At 39.6% G+C, this 18,587-nt stretch overlaps 1 protein-coding gene across 2 annotated transcripts in view; it reads left to right on the top strand.

Moving 5' to 3' along the window:
* Nucleotides 1–18,587, top strand: part of NMD3 (NMD3 ribosome export adaptor) — a 150,346-nt gene that overhangs the window by 45,312 nt on the left and 86,447 nt on the right. The window contains exon 17 of one of the 2 annotated variants that reach the window (XR_004263883.1): nt 11,319–11,448. The exons of the other annotated variant lie outside the window; for it this stretch is intronic. The gene's annotated coding sequence lies outside the window, so the exon portion shown is untranslated. The remainder of the gene's footprint in view (nt 1–11,318; nt 11,449–18,587) is intronic. 2 annotated transcript variants of the gene reach the window in all.

Raw genomic sequence — 18,587 nt, 5'->3', positions numbered from 1 at the left:
CAGGCTTTTCCCCCTAATTTTTGATAGGTATAAAGTGATGCTTACTCTAATGTTGGTTTTAGGCATGGAAAATATATTGTTTGCTTTGTATGGTGTCCTTTGCTAAACAGAAATATTTAACTTTGATGTAGTTATAGCTGTAAATTTCTTTTTTCTTTTTTGAGGCAGGTTTTCATTGTCACCTTAGCTGGAGTGCAGTGGCACCATCACAGGCCACTGTAGTTTTGACCTGCTGGGCTCCAGCGATCCTCTTGCCTAGTAAAGGGAAAAAGCTTCCAGTTCTTTTAAACAATAATTTTAGGTTTAATTAAAATGGCTACCAGGTGGTACCAATGCCTGATAAATACTTCTGAAAATCAGAAACATTATTCTCATGCTTCAAATCTGTTAAAATTGACAGTACAATTAAGGAGATAATTCTGGTCCCCTCCTAGTTAGTCTTCAAGAAACTCTTTTTAAGCTTGAAGTTGAAGAAATGTCTTTTCTCTATGATCCTATGGCTAATAGTGCTCACCAACTGCTCTGTAATTGTTTACTTGAGTCTGTTTCTACTCATGGTAGAGATCAGGACATTTTCAGCCTCACTAGGCCCTGAATAATGTGGCTTTGATTTATTTTTCTGGTAAATTTGGGTTATAAGTTAAAGCCAGGTTTGAGAAAAGTAAATTCTAAAATGTAGACTTTCCAATTTAAATAGGTCTTTCAATACTTACAAAATCTACAGGCTTGGGAAAATAGTGAAAATAAACATTTCATTGTTTAAGTTTTATATTTTGAATTGATAATGAAAAAATAGTCAACACTCTCGCCCTCATTCACTGGGCTGATCCACAAATCCCCTTTCCTTTTGGGAAATAGGCTTAGAGACACTTATGGCCCTTGAAAAATAAGTTTTATCAATGAATATGTCTAAGGACTCTAAGGCTAACTTCAAAGCAACAGCCTAGACTCCACATGTGAAACTTTTAAAAAATCATTTATTCTAAATAGCACTAATGAGACTCAGGCTGTGTCTGTGATGTCTCAGTGTACTAGAAAGTCTCTATCAGCTCCTTCCCATTTATCTTCTTAGAGATGACATCTTTTCTGTATTGTTGGTGCATTGAGAGATTCAACCAAGTATCAGGCTTTCCACCATCCATGGAACACGTCTCCAAAACTTTCTAGCTGTTCACTTGTGACAGATAGTATGTCCTCACTATTGAATACACTTTTAAAAATTATTAATACCAACATTTCCAGAAGTGTGATTAGTGACATGATAGCCCTTTAAGAAACTACCTGTACTTGGGGGAAAAAAGTATCCCATCCTTGTTTCTGTCTTTGCAGCTTATATTATATTAAAGACACTAAAGCTCTTCGGCAGTGGTTCTCAATGGAGTGGTTCTACCCCCTAGTGGACGTTCTATGAATTTGTGGGAGTGTTTTTGTTATCACAATAATTGGCCAGAAACTGTGGTGGATACATTCTAGTCACATTCAGTGCACACAACAATGCTATAGAAGCAAGAGTTGTCCTTCAACCCCTGGACTTTCACTTGAATTGACAATCATGTAGCTAAAAAATCTGTATCTAATTAAGCCTACTACTAATTGTGTTTAACATATCAACACAAAGTTATTAGGATTTTATAATAGACACTTGAATTTCTTAGGAATACAATGACAATACAAATCAAGTAAAAATTGTATCAAAAATATATATATTTTTTGAGACAGACTCTTGCTCTGTAGCCCAGGCCAGAGTACAGCAGCATGATCTTGGCTCACTGCAACCTCCGTTTCCTGGGTCCTGGTTCAAGCAATTCTCCTGCCTCTGTCTCCCCAGTAGCTGAGATTACAGGTACGTGCCACCTTGCCCAGCTGATTTTTTTATGATTTTATATGGGGTTTTACCACGTTGGTCAGGCTGGTCTTGAAATCCTGACCTTGTGATCTGCCCACCTTAGCATCCCAACAAAAATAATTTTTTTAAAAAGACATGATCTTGAAGCCTTCAGGGGAAAATGGTGAATAGGAGGCAGGACTAACTTGTAGCTCCCACTTGGATGGACAGGACAGCATATGGAGACCACATCGTAAACTTTTGCTCCAAGAACTACCACAGGAATATACGAGGAAAACAAAGAATTCATAGACCCTTTGAAAGAAGTGGCTCGCTACTGCAAATTCCAAGAAACAGTCAAAAAACTGTGAGTGCCCAAAGTGTGAGAGGGTGAAAGTCAGCCTCGAAACATACATCCTCATCGGGGAGCCTGAAAATCTGGATCACGGGAGAAGGCTTCAACTTTACCTAGAGCTGAAATGAATTTAGAGAGTGGAGAGAATTATAAAAGTAGAATAGGAAGCAGGAAAGACCTGTAGGCACTGTCAGCCTCCAAGGAAGCCCAGGGAACCCATTTCTGACTTTATTTCATAGGGGTCCTTGGGGAGGGCTGCCAGTGGAGTTAGGGAAAGACCACAGGAAGAAGGAAAGTTCCAGCTGAACTTTGTAATAATATCGACCAAGTATAAATTTTCCAAGGCAGAGTCTGGGGTTGGGGGCAAATGGGAAGTGCAGACACAGGCACAGAAGCCACAGCGGGAGGGGCACTCTCCTCTGCTTGCTTTCTCAGAGGAGAGGCTGGTAGCCTGGAGCCTGTTCCAAGCCCTGCTCACCAGCTGCCTGGATATAAACTCTGTGTTGTTGGGGGAGCACAGTGCGAGTGAGACCAGCCTTTCTGATTACCTGGGAGCTGGGTGAAGCCTGTCACTGCCGGCTTTCCCTCACTGACCTGGCAACCTGTATGATGCAGCAGAGGCAGCCATAATCCCTTTGGCCTATCTCCCACAGCAGCTGCAGAAAGGCCCACCCAAGGAGAGTCTGAGCTCAGACACATCTAACCTTGTCCCCACCTGATGGTCTTTCTCCACCAGTCCTGTTAGCTGAAGACAAAAGACATAAATCTCTAGGGAGTTCTATGGCCCTGCCTACCACCTGAGAAACCTGAGTACTTATCCAGGTGACCCTAGAGCAAGTTTGTTTCCTCCCTATACTACCACAGCTGATGATGTTTTGAAAGTGCCACTTCCTGGCTGGAGGCCAACCAACACAGCAACTTATAAAAGAGCAACCCGCCCTCAAGAAGGAGAAAACAACAGCTAACTCCACTGCCTGTAACATCTTGGCTAGCCAGATGTCCTGAGTCTGACCACGTGACAACTTTGCTGCCAGCACAATCAGCATTCAAGGAAAGTAGTGCACTAAACAGAACTACAACCAGAGTCCCACATAGAGTCCAGCTTATTCCCCTGCTACCTCCACCAGAGCAGGTGCTGGTATCCACTGCTGAGAGACCTGAAGACAGACAACATCACAGGACTCTTTGTAGATACTACCTAGTACCAGCCTGGAGCCTGATAGTTCTGCTGGGTGGCTAGCCCAGAAAAGAAATAGCAATCACTGGAGTCCAGCTCTCAGGAAGCTTCATCCTTAGGAAAAGTGGAAGAGCGCCACATCACAGGAGCACTCCATGGGACAAAAGGATCTGAAGAGCAGCCCTTGAGCCCCAGATCTTTTCTCTGACATAGTTTACTCAAATGAGAAGGAACCAACACAACAATTCTGGTAATATGACAAAACAGGTTCTTTAGTACCCCAAAAGATCACACTAGCTGACCAGCAATGGATCCAAACCAATAAGAAATCTTTCAATTGCTAGAAAAATAATTCAGAAGGTCAATTATTAAGCTACTCAAGAAGGCACCAGAGAAAGATCAATATCAACTTAAATTCAAAAAATTTTTTCAGGATATGATGGGAATTATCCAGAGAAATAGCACAAATAAAAAACAATCACAACTTCTGGAAATGAAAGACATACTTGGAGAAATGCAAAATATACTGGAAAGTCTCAACAATAGAATCAAACAAATTGAAGAAAGAACTTCAGAGCTTGACACAAGGATTTTGAATTAACCCAATCCAACAAAGACAAAAAAAAATTTTTTTTAAATTAATAAAGCCTCCAAGAAGTTTAGGATTATGTTAAATGACCAAACCTAAGAATAATTGGTGTTCCTGAGGAAGAACAGAAATACAGAAGTCTAGAAAACATATTTGAGGGAATAATTGAGGAAAATTTCCCTGGCCTTGCTAGAGATCTGGACATCCAAATACAAGAAGCTTGAAGAACACCTGGAAGTTCATCAGAAAAAGATCATCACCTAGGCACATAGTCATCAAGTTATCTAAAGTCAAGATGAAGGAAACAGTCTTAAGAGCTGTGAGGCAAAAGCACCAGGTAACCTATAAAAGAAAACCTATCAGATTAACAGCAGATTTCTCAGCAGGAACCCTGCAAGCTAGAAGGGATTGTGGTCCTAGCATTAGCCTCCTTAAACAAAACAATTATCAGCAAAGAATTTTGTATCCAGCAAAACTAAACTTCATAAATGAAGGAAAGATACAGCCCTTTTTAGGCAAACAAATGCTGAGAGAGTTTGTCACTACCAAGCCAGCACTACAAGAACTAAAAGAAGCTCTACATCTTGAAACAAATCCTCAAATACACCAAAGTAGAACATTCTTAGAGGGTAATTCTCACATGACCTATAGAACAATAACACAGTGTAAAGAAAGGTATTTGGGCAACAACTAGCATAATGAATAGAATAGTACCTCACATCTCAAGACTAATGCTGAATGCAAATGATCTAAATGCTCTACTTTTTCTTTCTTTTTTTTTTTTTTTTTTTTTGAGACAGAGTTTTGCTCTTATTGCCCAGGCTGGAATGCAATGGCACAATCTCAGCTCACTGCAGTCTCCACCTCCTGGGTTCAAGCAATTTTCCTGTCTCTGTCTCCTGAGTAGCTGGGATTATAGGCATGTGCCACCACACCCAGCTAATTTTGTATATTTAGTAGAGACGAGATTTCTCCATGTTGGTCAGGCTGGTCTCGAGCTTTTGACTTCAGGTGATCTACCTGCCTCAGCCTCCTAAAGTGCTGGGATTACAGGCATGAGGTACCGTGCCCAGCCAGATGCTCCAATTAAAAGATACAGAATGGCGGAATGGATAAGAATTCACCAACTGAGTATCTGCTATCTTCAAGACACTCACCTAACACATAAGGACTCACACAAGCTTAAGGTAAAGAGGTGGGACTATACATTCCATGCAAATGAACACCAAAAGTGAACAGAAGTAGCTATTCTTACAACAGACAAAACAGATTTTAAAGTGACCATAGCTAAAAAAGACTAAGAGGGACATTATATAATGATAAGAGGTATAGTCCAACAGGAAAATATGACAGTCCTAAATGTATATGCACGTAACACTGAAGCTCCAGAAATTTTAAAACAATACTAGACCTAAGAAATGAGATAGATGGCAACACAATAATAGTGGGGGACTTCAATACTCCACTGAGAGCACTAGACAGGTCATCAAGACACAAAGTCCACAAACAATAGACTTAAACTATACCCTAGAACAAATGGACTTAGTAGGTATTTGCAGAACATTATACCCAACAACTGCAGAATATATATTCTATTTATCAGCACATGGAACATTCTCCAAGATAGAACATATGATAGGCCACAAAAAGTCTCAATAAATTTAAGAAAATTGAAATTATATGAAGAACTCTCTTAGGCCACAGTGGAATAAAATTGGAAATCAACTCCAAAAGGAATCTGCAAAACCATGCAAACACATGCCAATTAAATAATTTGCTGCTGAATGATTATTGGGTCAACAATGAAATCAAGATAGAAAATAAAAATTTCTTTGAATTAAATGATAATAGTGATACAACCTATTAAAACCTCTGGGATACAACAAAAGCAGTGATAAGAGGAATATTTATAGCAGTAAAGGCCTACATTAAAAAGTCCAAAAGAGCGCAAATGGACAATCTAAGGTCACACCTCAAGGAACGAGAAAAACAAGAATAAATCAAACCCAAACCTAGCAGAAGGAAGAAATAACAAAGATCAGAGCAGAACTAAATGAAATTGAAACAAAAAAATACAAAAGGTAAATGAAACAAGAAGCGTATTTGAAAAGATAAAATTGATAGAACATTAGCAAGATTAATCAAAAAAAGAAAAGAGAAGATCCATATAAACTCAGTTAGAAACGAAATGGAAGATATTACAACTGATACTGCAGATATACAAGGGATCATTCGAGGCTACTATGAACACCTTTATGTATACAAACTAGGAAACCTAGATAAGATTGATAAATTCCTGAAAATATATAACCTTCCTAGGCTAAACTAGGAAGAAATGGAAACTCTAAAACTCTGTTCTGAGTTGAAAAAAATTTGCCAACCATTTTTTTTCTGCATTAAGAAAATTTTTTTGAGACAGGGTCTTACTCTGTTATGCAGGCTGGAGTGAAGTGGCACAACCTGGCTCACTGCAACCTCCGCCTCTCAGGTTCAAATGATTCTCATGCCTCAGCCTCCTGAGTAGCTGGGATTGCAGGTTCATGCCACCATCTTCCTGCTAATTTTTGTATTTTTAGTAGACATGGGGTTTCACCATGTTGACCAGGCTGGTCTTGAACTCCTGTCCTCAGGTGATCTTCCTTCCTTGGCCTTACAGGTGTGAGCTACTGTGCCTGGCCATGCCAACTATATATATATATATATATATATACACACACACATATATATATATATATATATATATATATATATTTTTTTTTTTTCCGAAAAAAGTCTTGCTCTGTCGCCCAGACTGGAGTGCAATGGCACAATCTCAACTCACTGCAATCTGTGTCTCCTGGGTTCAAGTGATTCTCTTGCCTCAGCCTCTCGAGTAGCTGGCATTACAGGCACATACCACCACACCTGGCTAATTTTGTGTATTTTTAGTAGAGATGGAGTTTCACCATGTTGTATAGGGTGGACTTGAACTCGATCTCATGATTTGCCTGCCTTGGCCTACCAAAATGTTGGGTTTATAGGCATGAGCCACTGCACCTGGCTGCCAACAATTTTTTTTTTTTTTTTTTTTTTAGCAAGAATTTGCTTAAAATTTATTTTTGCAGCAAGGTTGAAATGGCAATTTAAAAAAATGTCAACAAGAAAAAAAGTCTAGAGTTGAAAGATTCATAGCTGAATTCTATCAGACATTCAAAGAAAAATCAGTACCAATCTTGTTGACACTATACCAAAAGCTAAAGAGGGAATCTTCCCTAAATCATCCTAGGAAACCAGTATCACCCGAATACATAACCAAAAAAGAAAACTACAGACCAATATCCCTGATGAACATACATGCAAAAATTCTCAACAAAATACTAGCTAACCAAATCCAATAGCATAAAGGTAATCTACCATGATCAAGTGTGTTTCATACAAGGCATGCAGGGATGGTTTAACATAAGCAAGTCAATGAGTGTGATACACCACATAAACAATTGAAAATTACCGATCATCTCAATAAATGCAGAAAAAGCATTTGACAAAAGCCAGTATCACTTTATGATTAAAACTCTCAGCAAAATCAGCACAGAAAGGATATGACTTAAGATAGTAAAAGCCATCTATGACCAACCGACAGCTAACATACTGAATGAGGAAAAGTTTAGAGCATTCCACCAGAGAACTAGAACAATACAAGGATGCCCACTTTGACTACTTATATTTAACATAATACTCGAAGTCCTAGCCAGAGAATCAAGAGAAAGAAGTAAAGAGGATCCAAATTAGCAAAGAAGAAATAAAACTGTCACTGTTCATGGATGATATGATTGTATACCTAGAAAACCCTAAGGACTCATCCCAAAAGCTTCTAGAACTGATAAATGAATTCAGTAAAGTTTCAGGATATAAAATGAATGTATGCAAATCAGTAGCAGTGCTATACACCAATAGCAACTAAGCTGAGAATCAAATCAAGAACTCAATCCCTTTTGCAGTAGGTGCAAAAGAAAAATGTTTAGGCATACACTTAACCAAGGAAGTGAAAGATCTGTACAAGATAAACTACAAAACACTGCTGAAGGAAATCATAGATGACATAAACAAATGGAAACACATGCCATGCTCATGGACGGGTAGAGTCAATATTGCAAAAATGACCATACTGCCAAAAGCAATTTACAAATTCAATGCAATTCCCATGAAAATACCATCATCATTCTTCACAGAACTAGAAAAAAAAATCTTAAAATTCATATGGACCAAGAAAGACCCTGCATAGGCAAAGGAAGACTAAGAAAAAAGAACAAATCTGGAGGCATCACATTGCCCAACTTCAAAATATAAGACTGTAGTCACCAAAACAGCATGGATACTGGCATAAAAATAGGCACATAGACAATTAAACAGACTAAAGAATCCAGAAATAAAGCCAAATACTTACAGTCAACTGATCTTCAAGAAAGCAAGCAAAAATGTAAAGTGGGGAAATATTCTGTATTAGTCGTGAAGCTCCCAGAACCCCTGCCAAACCACTGGTGTAAGTCCAAAAGCTGAAGAACTTAGAGTCAGATGTTCAAGGACAGGAAGTATCCAGCATGGGAGAAAGGTGAAGACTGGAAGACTCAGCAAGTCCACTCATTTCATCTTCTGTTTCCTTTTCTTGCTGTGCAGGCAGTGGGGGAATGGTGCCCATCCAGATTAAGGGTGGTTCTTCCTGTTCCAGTCCACTGACTCAAATGTTAATCTCCTCTAGCAACACCTCACAGATACACCCAGAAACAACCTTGCATTTTTCAATCCAATCAAGTTGACATTTAATTTTAACCATCACAGCACCCTATTCAACAAATAGTGTTGGGATAATTGGCAAGCTCCATATAGAAGAATGAAATTGGATCTTCATATCTTACCTTAAACAAAAATCAACTCAAGATCCATCAAAGACTCAAATCTAAGACCTGAAACCGTAAAAATTTTAGAAGATAATGTCAGAAAAACCCTTCTGGACATTGGCTTAGGCAAAGACTTAATGACCAAGAACCCAAAAGCAAATGCAACAAAAACAAAGATAAACAGATGGGACTAAATTAAACTAAAAAGCTCCTGCACAGCAAAAGAAATAATCAGCAGAGTAGGCAACCACAGAATGGGAGAAAATCTTCACAAACTGTGCATCCGACAAAAGACTAACATCCAGAACTACAAGGAACTCAAACAAATCAGCAAGAAAAAAACCAAGCAGTCCCATCCAAAAGTGGGCTAAGGACATGAATAGACAATTCTCAAAAGGAGATATACAAATGGCCAACAAACATTTAAAAAATGCTCAACATCACTAATTATCAGGTAAATGCAAATCAAAATCACACTGAGATACCACCTTACTCCTGCAAGAATGGCCATAATTAAAAAATAATAGATGTTGGCATGAATGTGGTCAAAAGGGAACATTTTACACTGCTGGTGGCAATGTAAACTAGTACAACCACTATGGAAAATAGTATGGAGATTCCTTAAGGAACTAACAGTAGGCCGGACATGGTGGCTCACTCCTGTAATCCCAGCACTTTGGGAGGCCGAGACAGGTGGATCACTTGAGATCAGGAGTTCAAAACCAGCCTGGCCAACCTGGTGAAACTCTGTCTCTACTAAAAATACAAAAATTAGCTGGGCATGGTGGTGTGCATCTGTAATCCCAGCTACTCAGGAGGCTGGGGCAGGAGAATCATTTGAACCTGGGAGGCGGAGGCTTCAGTGAGCTGATATCACACCATTGCACTCCAGCCTGGGCAACACAGTGAGACTCTACCAAATAAATAATAAATGTAGATCTACCATTTGATCCAGCAATTCCACTACTGGGTATCTACCCAGAAGAAAATAAATGATTATGTGAAAAAGACACTTGAACATGCATGTTTATAATAGCACAATTTGCAACTGCAAAAATGTGGAACAAGCTCCAATGCCCATCAATTAAATGGATGAAGGAAATGTGACATATATATATATATATATATATATATATGTATATATATACATACACACACAAACACACATCATGGAATACTACTCAGCCAAAAAAGGAACAAAATAAGGTGATTCGTGTTCTGGATAGAATTGAAGACCATTATTCTAAGTGAAGTAACTCAGGAATAAAAAACATCATATGTTCTCACTTATAAGTAGGAGCTAAGCTATGAGGACACAAAGGCATAAGAATGATACAGTGGACTTCAGGGACTTGGGGAAAGTCGGGGCAAGATGAAAGTTTACACATTGGGTACAGTATACACTACTTGGGTGATGGGTGCACCAAAATCTCAGAAATCACCACCAAAGAACTTATCCATGTAACCAAACATCACCTGTTCCCCAAAAACGACTGAAATAATAATTTAAAAGGACATGGTTGTGTCATCCAGGCTGAATTGTAATGGTTATTCACAGGTGTAATCATAGTGCATTGTGGCCTTGAACACCTGACCTCAAGTGATCCTCCTACCTCAGCCTCCCAAGTAGCTGGGTATATTTTGTTTTGTTGGAAGCTTTGCCAAAAATTGTTTCTTATTTCAGAAAAGCATGAGGGAATGTGTTAACATCTTTTCCCCAGGTTCACAAGGGGCATGGTTTCAAAAGCAAAAACAACTCAGCAACATGCCTGACCTGCCTTCTTTCACGTCTCCATCCAGGAGCTTAGAGATCTTTTTCTAACTTTTGCGGGCACGAAGGTAGACAGCCCAGGTGAACTTCTTTTGTTTAGAAAGCCCGGGAAAAGCTATGGGAGGACTGTGGGTGGAACAACCAATCAGATGTCAAAGTCAAAAAATCAGTCACTCCAGAGGATGTTTGGAAGAACTCCTCTCACTGGACAAGAACTTGAATGGGGTGGGAGTAACTCCCAGATTAAAAGACCCCCTGCCCCTCATCTGTGCAGACTCCACCTCTGGATCCCCTCCCATGACATCATGGGAGTTCCCTCCCTCTCTCTCCGTACTTTTTTTCTCTCTCTCTTTCTCTGCCTAATAAATCTCTTTTCTGCAAAACTCTTTGGGTACGATATTTACACTTGAATGAGGCCATCCACCTCCAGGGCCTCTTCCCTCATTCCTGGGGCAGGGGGACCAAGAACCTGAAATCCACGGTAACAGGCATATTATGAACAGACAACACCAGTTGTATTTGAGTAGCTGATACAGCACAACTGTGTAGCCTGCATTTGTAGCTGTCACACTCATGGTTATTCTGCATATAGTTGCAAGCATCTGACTACTTGTGTTTGTTTGTTTATTCGTGACCAATTATTTGCATATTAAAATGCATATTATGTTGTTATTAGCCTTTTTGGAAATTATGTTTATGTAGGAAATATATATGAATTCTGTTTCAGGATGGTAAAGGAGGTGGTGTTACATTTCTGTACTGTTGCTGCATTGAGAGACCCAAGCAAGTATCAGGCTTTCCATCCTTGGAACACATGTCTCCAGACTTTCTAGCTGTTCACTTGTGATGGATACTCGGTATGCCTTCACTATTAAATACACTTTTAAAATGATCAATACCAACATTTCCCAAAGTGTGAAATGTTTACGAAAAAAGTATGTTGTGTTTGTTAGGGCTAGAAATTGTTATTCTAAGTAAAGAAACCTGGAGAATTTTCCTAACCCCGCTAAATATATTTGACAACAGAACAGTTTTATTTGATGCTTCTGCTAGGTTTAATTATTTTCTGGGTTTTCCATTTGTCCCTCTGATTTTGGTGCAAACTTATTATCCATCTAAGATGTGCTTCTTTTCAACCTTGTACTAACTAGTAATAGAGACCATAGCTGGAACTTTGTCAGGGCAAAGCTACAAGAACAGTGGTAAAGAAGGGTGGCACATGTCATGTCTTGAGGTAGTGATGAGCATGTGGGGGAAGTGAGGAGCAGTGAGACCATACTGGAAACGCTGAGGCCAAGTGGGTGTGTGTCAATGGAGGGCCCACATGCATAGGGTTGGGCACTGGACACTTCCCCCATACAACCACCAACAGATTAAAAACTTATATGATATTCTTCCTGATTACTTAAAATAGGGAATATATGGAATTTTGTATAAGTCTCAGTTGTGATGAATTGTTCCTCAGTTGTGATGAATTGTTTCTAGAGTTAACCAAATTTGGATTAGGAATATTTAAAAGCCTGTTATACAATGTACAAAATTAAGTAGTATTTCCATACTTCTTTTCTTTTTTTTTGAGTCAGGGTCTCACCCTGTCACCTAGGCTGGAGTGCAATTGTGCTATTTTAGTTCACTGCAACCTTTACCTTCCAGGCTCATGTGATACTCCCAACTCAGCCTCCCGAGTAGCTGAGACTACAGGCATGCATCACCATGCCCAGCTAATTTCTGTATCTTCTAATAGAGATAGGGTCTCGCCATGTTGCCTAGGCTGGTCTCGAACTCCTGAGCTCAAGCGATCCACCTTTGTCAGCCTCCCAAAGTGCTTGGATTACAGGTGTGAGCCTCTGTGCCCTACCAAAAATCAGTAGCACTTCTATATACCAACAACATCTAAGCTGAGAACCAAATCAAGAATGCAATCCCATTCACAATAGCCACACAAAAAAGGAAATACCCAGGAATACAGCTAACCAGGGAGTGAAAGGGCTCTACATTGAGAATTACAAAACATTGCTGAAATAAATCAGAGATGACACAAACAAATGGAAAAATGTTTCATACTCATGAATAGGTAGAATCAATATTGTTAAAATGGACATATTGTCCAAAGCGATTTACAGATTCAATGTGATTCCTATCGAACCACCATTGACATTCTTTACAGAATTAGAAAAAAAGCTTTTTTCTTATTTAAAATTCATATAGAACCAGAAAAGAGCCTGAATATGCAAAGCAATTCTAAACAAAAAGAACAAAGCTGAAAGCATCACATTACCCAACTTCAAACTATGTTACAAGTCTGCAGTAACCAAAACAGCATGGTATTATACAAAAACAGACACATAGACCAATGGAACCAAATAGAGTGCCCAGAAATAAAGCTGCACACCTGCAACCATCTGATCTTTGACAGTCAACAAAAGCAAGCGATAGGAAAAGGACTCCCTATTTAATAAATCATGCTGGGATAGCTTGCTCGCCATATGCAGAAGATTGAAACTAGACCCCTACCTTTTACCATAAGCAAAAATTAACTCAATGGATTGAAGACATAAATGTAAAACCTAAAACTATAAAACCTCTTGAAGAAAACCTAGGAAATACCATTCTAGACATAGGCCCTGGCAAAGATTTCATGATGAAGGTTCCAAAAGCAATTCCAACAGAAACAAAAATTGGCAAATGGGACCTAGTTAAAGAGCTTCTGCACAGCAAAAGAAATGATCAATAGAGTAAACAGATAATCCACAGAATGGAGGAAAATATTTGCAAACATGAATCTGACAAAACTCTAATATTCAGGATCTAAAAGGAACTTAAACAAATTAACAAGCAAACACCAAGCAATCCCATTAAAAAGTGAGCAAAAAGCATGAATGCTTTTCAAAAGAAGACATGACAAACGGCTAACAAACATATGAAAAAATGTCCAACATCACTAATCATTAGAGAAATGCAAATCAAAACCACAATAAAATAGGTATCATTTCCCACCACTCAGAATGACTATTATTAAGAGATCAAAAAATAACAGATGCTGGTGAGGTTGTGAGAAAAAAAGGGAATGCCTACACACTACTGATGGGAATGTAAATTATTTCAGCTCCCATGGAAAGCAGTTTGGTGATTTCTCGAAGAAGTTAAAACAGAACTACCATTCAACCCAGCAATTTCATTATTGGATATATACCCAAAGGAATATAAATCATTCTGCCATAAAGATGTATGCATGCATATGTTCATTGCAGCACTATTTACAATAGCAAAGACATGGAATCAACCTACATGCCCCTCAACAGTAGACTGATACATATACATATGGAATACTATGCAGCCATAAAAATGAACAAGATCATGTCCTTTACAGCAACGTGGTTGGAGCTGGAGACCATTATTCTAAGCAAACTAACATAGGAACAAAAAAGCAAATACTGTGTGTTCTCACTTATAAGTGGGAGCTAAACATTGAGTACATATGGACACAAAGAAGAGAACAGTATGCACTGGGACCTACTTGAGGGTGGTGGGTGGGAAGCAGGTGAAGATAAAAAAAAACTCTAATATTCAGATTTTACTATACCATGCTTATTACTGGGTGATGAAATAATCTGTACACCAAACTTCTGCAACACGCAATTTACTTATATTACAAACCTGCACATATACTCCTGAAACTAAAAGTTTTTTTTCTTAAAATTAATATAAGATAGTTTGCTTTACATTCCTCTTACTACATGCAGGGAATATGCATCATAAAGAAAAGAAACAGGCTGGGGGCAGTGGCTCATGACTGTAATCCTGGCACTTTTGGAGGCTGAGGTGGGCAGATTGTTTGAGCCCAAGAGTTTGAGATCAGCCCGGGCAATATGGTGAAACCCTATCTTGACCAAAAAATACACAAATTAGACAGGTGCGGTCATGTGCACCTGTAATCCCAGCTGCTTGGGAGGCTGAGGCATAAGAATCACTTGAACCTGGGAAGTGGAAGCTGCAGTGAGCCTTGCCCACTTTACTGCCCTCCAGGCTGGGTGACAGAGCAAGACTTTGTCTCAAGAAAACAAAAAAAGGAAGTGCTTTAAATGCTAAACAGTCAGCTATAGGAATTTATTACTAAGAAAGTCAAATGGAAGCACCTGACAGATGAAATCTGGAGATGGCTAAATAAAATCAGTGGTTGCAGAACTTTTCCCAGTGACCATACTTGACCAGGATTAGAAAACCTCAGGATTAGGAGTCAGGCTTTCTTGGGCTTGCCTCCTGCTTTGCGATGAAACCTGGGAATGTGGTTAACCTCTCTCTCTTACCTGTTTTTCTGTCTACCTCAACAGGAATTATGAATAGCATATACAATGACAAATGCTCAAGTATCTTGAAAATGGAAACTTCTATACTATTTAAGATGTTGTAGTTATTAATTCTAGTTTATAATGCAGAGTTTAAATAAGGTTCATTGTTTTTTGCAAATAGATTTCCTCTGTTATGATAATATTCTATTGATTATTTAACCAAAACATCATTATTTGTTCTCAGACAAATAGTAACAGTGCTGCTGCTGGTACCCAGGCAGCCTGATTCACAACCTGGGGTACTTCCCCAGGGTCTTCAGGTCATCTGAATTCAGTGCTGCCTGAAACCTCACTTCCTTTTTAATTTTGCATAACTAGACTCTTGCCTACTAATATTGCTATTATCATTTCAAAATAGTTTTGAGAGATGACTTATGGCTGTAATGTATTCCCATAGCTTCCTTACTGGTCATGGACTTTTTCTTCCCATATGGTCCTAAGTATCTGGGTCTCTATCCTAGAGATTATATAGATGGCTGCAAGTAAGAAGTGTTCTCTAGTTAATGTCTACACCCATTTGTGTAGATTAGCCTGGATCTCCAGGGAAGTTCTTTTCTCTGGTGGCTTTGAGAGCTGGGGAAGTTATCACAAAAGATTTTTGGGAGGCTGTCCCTCAACGAGTCTTAATTGTGAGGCTAATATCATTCTTATCATACTTTCCTTTGAAATGCTGCTTCCTATTTCAAGGCCCAGCTCAAATGTCACTTTTTCCCCTGTAGGCTCCCAATTTGAACAGAATACTTGATTCTGTAAAGTGCTGTCTGTGTGTCATAGCGTTTTATCTACATCAATAGTGAAACTGAACACACAAGCATCCAAAATGTGTCTGCCTATGTGAATAACACATGTTTATTGATTTAATTCCCTCAAAAAACCTGTATAATGGAGATCAAAGACGGACACTCTGTTTCTAATTATTTCCACAAATTTATTGAGAATCTACTGACAGGTTAGACACTGCCATGCCCTGAGACGCAATTATGAATAAGACACACAGTTCTTGCTTTCAGGGAGCTTTCAGTCTTTTCCACTTTCATATCTTGGTTCCTCAGTTCACTTATGCTTTCCCTGATAAATCAAACGTGGCTGCAGGTGATGGTGAGACAAGTTCCTTCTTGCTTATCTGAGAGGTGAATGAACAGCCAGGGGAAGGGGTTGCTGGTAGTGTGGGAGAAGCAGCTGGTAGCATGGCAGAATTGTGTCTTCTTTCTGACTGCACTCATGATGATTATAGCATGCCCGGTTTCTTCACTTTTCCCCAACAGGAATCACAGATAATCTCAGTGGTGGCCCTGTGCATCTGGCTAATGACAGGTTGGGTCTTTGGGTCTTGTGAGTGTAGGCTTGTTCTTCTGGAGTAGGTACTCAGTATGGATAGAGCCAGGGGGCAAAAGGAGGCCAAACAAAAAAAGCCAAGTCCATTTCAGATCCAATGGGGCAAAATTTTTAAGTTTAGAGGCAATATTGGACAAGGATGAAGCTTGGTGTTGTAGGAGAAGCTGGAGGTTAAGAGTTAGGTAGATAACGGATCCAAGAATTTTGTGATAAAAAAGAACTAGGATGTCCAGAGCTCTCTTCCTGAATTGCTTGGCTTACTTAAAGAGACAGGGCTGTGATCAGGCACGGTGGCTTGTGCTGGTAATTTCAGCACTTAGGAAGGCCAAGGCAGGAGAATTGCTTGCACTCAGGAGTTCAAGCCCAGCCTGGGCAGCATAACAAGACCTGGTCTCCACAAATAATTTAAAAAATTGGCTGGGCATGATGGAATGCACCTGTAGTCCCAGCTACTCAGAAGGCTGAGACAGGAGGATTCCTTGAGCATAGGAGGTCAACACAGCAGTAAGCTAATATCATGCCACTGCACTTCAGCCTGGGTGGCAGAGCAAGACTCTGTCTAAAAGAAAAAAAAGAAAAGATACAAGGCTAGGTTGGACAATGATGTGTAGTTCTGCAGGTGCAAAAAAAGAATCATAAAATGTAGTCCCTGCCCCTTAAGGAACCTATATTCTAGCTGTGAAAGAATAATCACACTTTTAAAAAAAGGAGTAAGATGAGATTACATTTAATCGAGGACTAGAGGACTAGAGTACAGGTGTTTGTGGAAGAGGGTTGGGTCAGTGTGAGCTAAAGGCTTGGGAAGGCTTTGTGGGCCTCAGGGCACAGGCAGGGTTCTGAGATACTGGCTCATTCACAGCCAGCAATCCGTGTCATATAGTCACCCCCCATGCCAGAAACCACAGTGAAGTCTGTGCCAGGTGACAGTGTGAACAGGTAAGGGCAACAGTAGAATGCTCAGAAGAATGCCGTCTTGGCCTTAGTCAATTCAACTTTCTCTTTCTGAAAACCTTATAAAGAAATCTCATTGATCATGAAAATATTCCCAGCTCTCATAGTTCTATGAGTATGGGAAAGCCAAGAGCTCCCCAAACCCTATTGTGTGGCAAGGAGTGGTGGTCTAAAATTGTCGCCTCAGATGCAAGGTTGGCATTTCGCCACATTTGGATGGCACAGGTGGTTAGGCCTTTAGGTCTGGGCAAGTTTCCCAGCTCCACCTGGGGTCTGACTCACCCTGCCTGCCTGCAGTGCCTTTTCTGTGGCATGTTTTCTGTTCTGCTAGATTACCTTTCACTGGTTGAAAGGGCATTGCATGTAGTTGAAACTACCTCTCGTCACTGAGATTGAAATGTTTGAAAAGACGACATCTCACCACTTGCAGGCATGCATCTCTTTACTAGTCAGAGCCCCGTGTCTCCTAATGTCTCTCCTCAGAGCACACACCTCCCCAGCTTCTGCACATTTCATTCTTGCACTTGTGTTAGGAGGCATGGAATTTTGAGTTTCTTGAGGCATGAAGGAAGATGTGCTAATCAATAACTGGCTTTCCTGCCTTTGCTTTGTTAGTAGAAGAGAGCTGGATAATGAAACTTGTGATTTATTTGGATCAGCTGCATTAAGGATTAACAGTGGTGATTTGACTACCAAAATGTTTACCTCTTCTGAATTTTTTCTGTTTCTTCAAGCTGTGCCCCTGCCATAAGTGACTAATAATCACTAATTCTAAACTTGCTTAAAGAATATAAAAGGGGTCGGGCATGGTGGCTCACGCCTATAATCCCAGCACTTTGGGAATCTGAGGCAGGTGGATCACCACAGGCTAAGGATCACCTTAAAGGAGTTTGAGACCAGCCTGACCAACATAGTAAAATCCCGCCTCTGCTAAAAATACAAAATTAGCTGGGCAAGATGGTGCATTCCTATAATCCCATCTACTTGGGAGGCTGAAGCAGGAGAATTGCTTGAACCTGGGAGGTGGAGGTTGAGGTGCCTGAGATGTCGCCATTGCACTCCGGCCTGGGCAACAAGAGTGAAACTCCATCTCAAAAAAAAAAAAAAGAAAAGAAAAGTATAGAAGGGCACATGTCACCTAAAATCTGAATGGAATTATGTTTATCATCACATAATTTTGTAAGACTTTCAAAATATTTTCTGAATCATTACCAGAAGATTGAAAAGTCCAGACAACTTGCTGGTTCATCTTTTCACTGACTGACTGACTTACCCTTGCAAGTCTTTTGAGGGGACCTTGCAATTGTAAAGTGATGAGTTTGTTGATCAATTAATTAATTAATTAATTCATCTAACACGTT

Source organism: Sapajus apella, unplaced genomic scaffold, assembly GCF_009761245.1.
Source record: "Sapajus apella isolate SASKATOON/1434 unplaced genomic scaffold, GSC_monkey_1.0 scaffold4, whole genome shotgun sequence".
In the NCBI taxonomy this organism is placed as follows: Eukaryota; Metazoa; Chordata; class Mammalia; order Primates; family Cebidae; genus Sapajus; species Sapajus apella.
The sequence above is the reverse complement of the archived record's forward strand: the minus strand, read 5'-3'. Positions and strand labels throughout refer to the sequence as shown.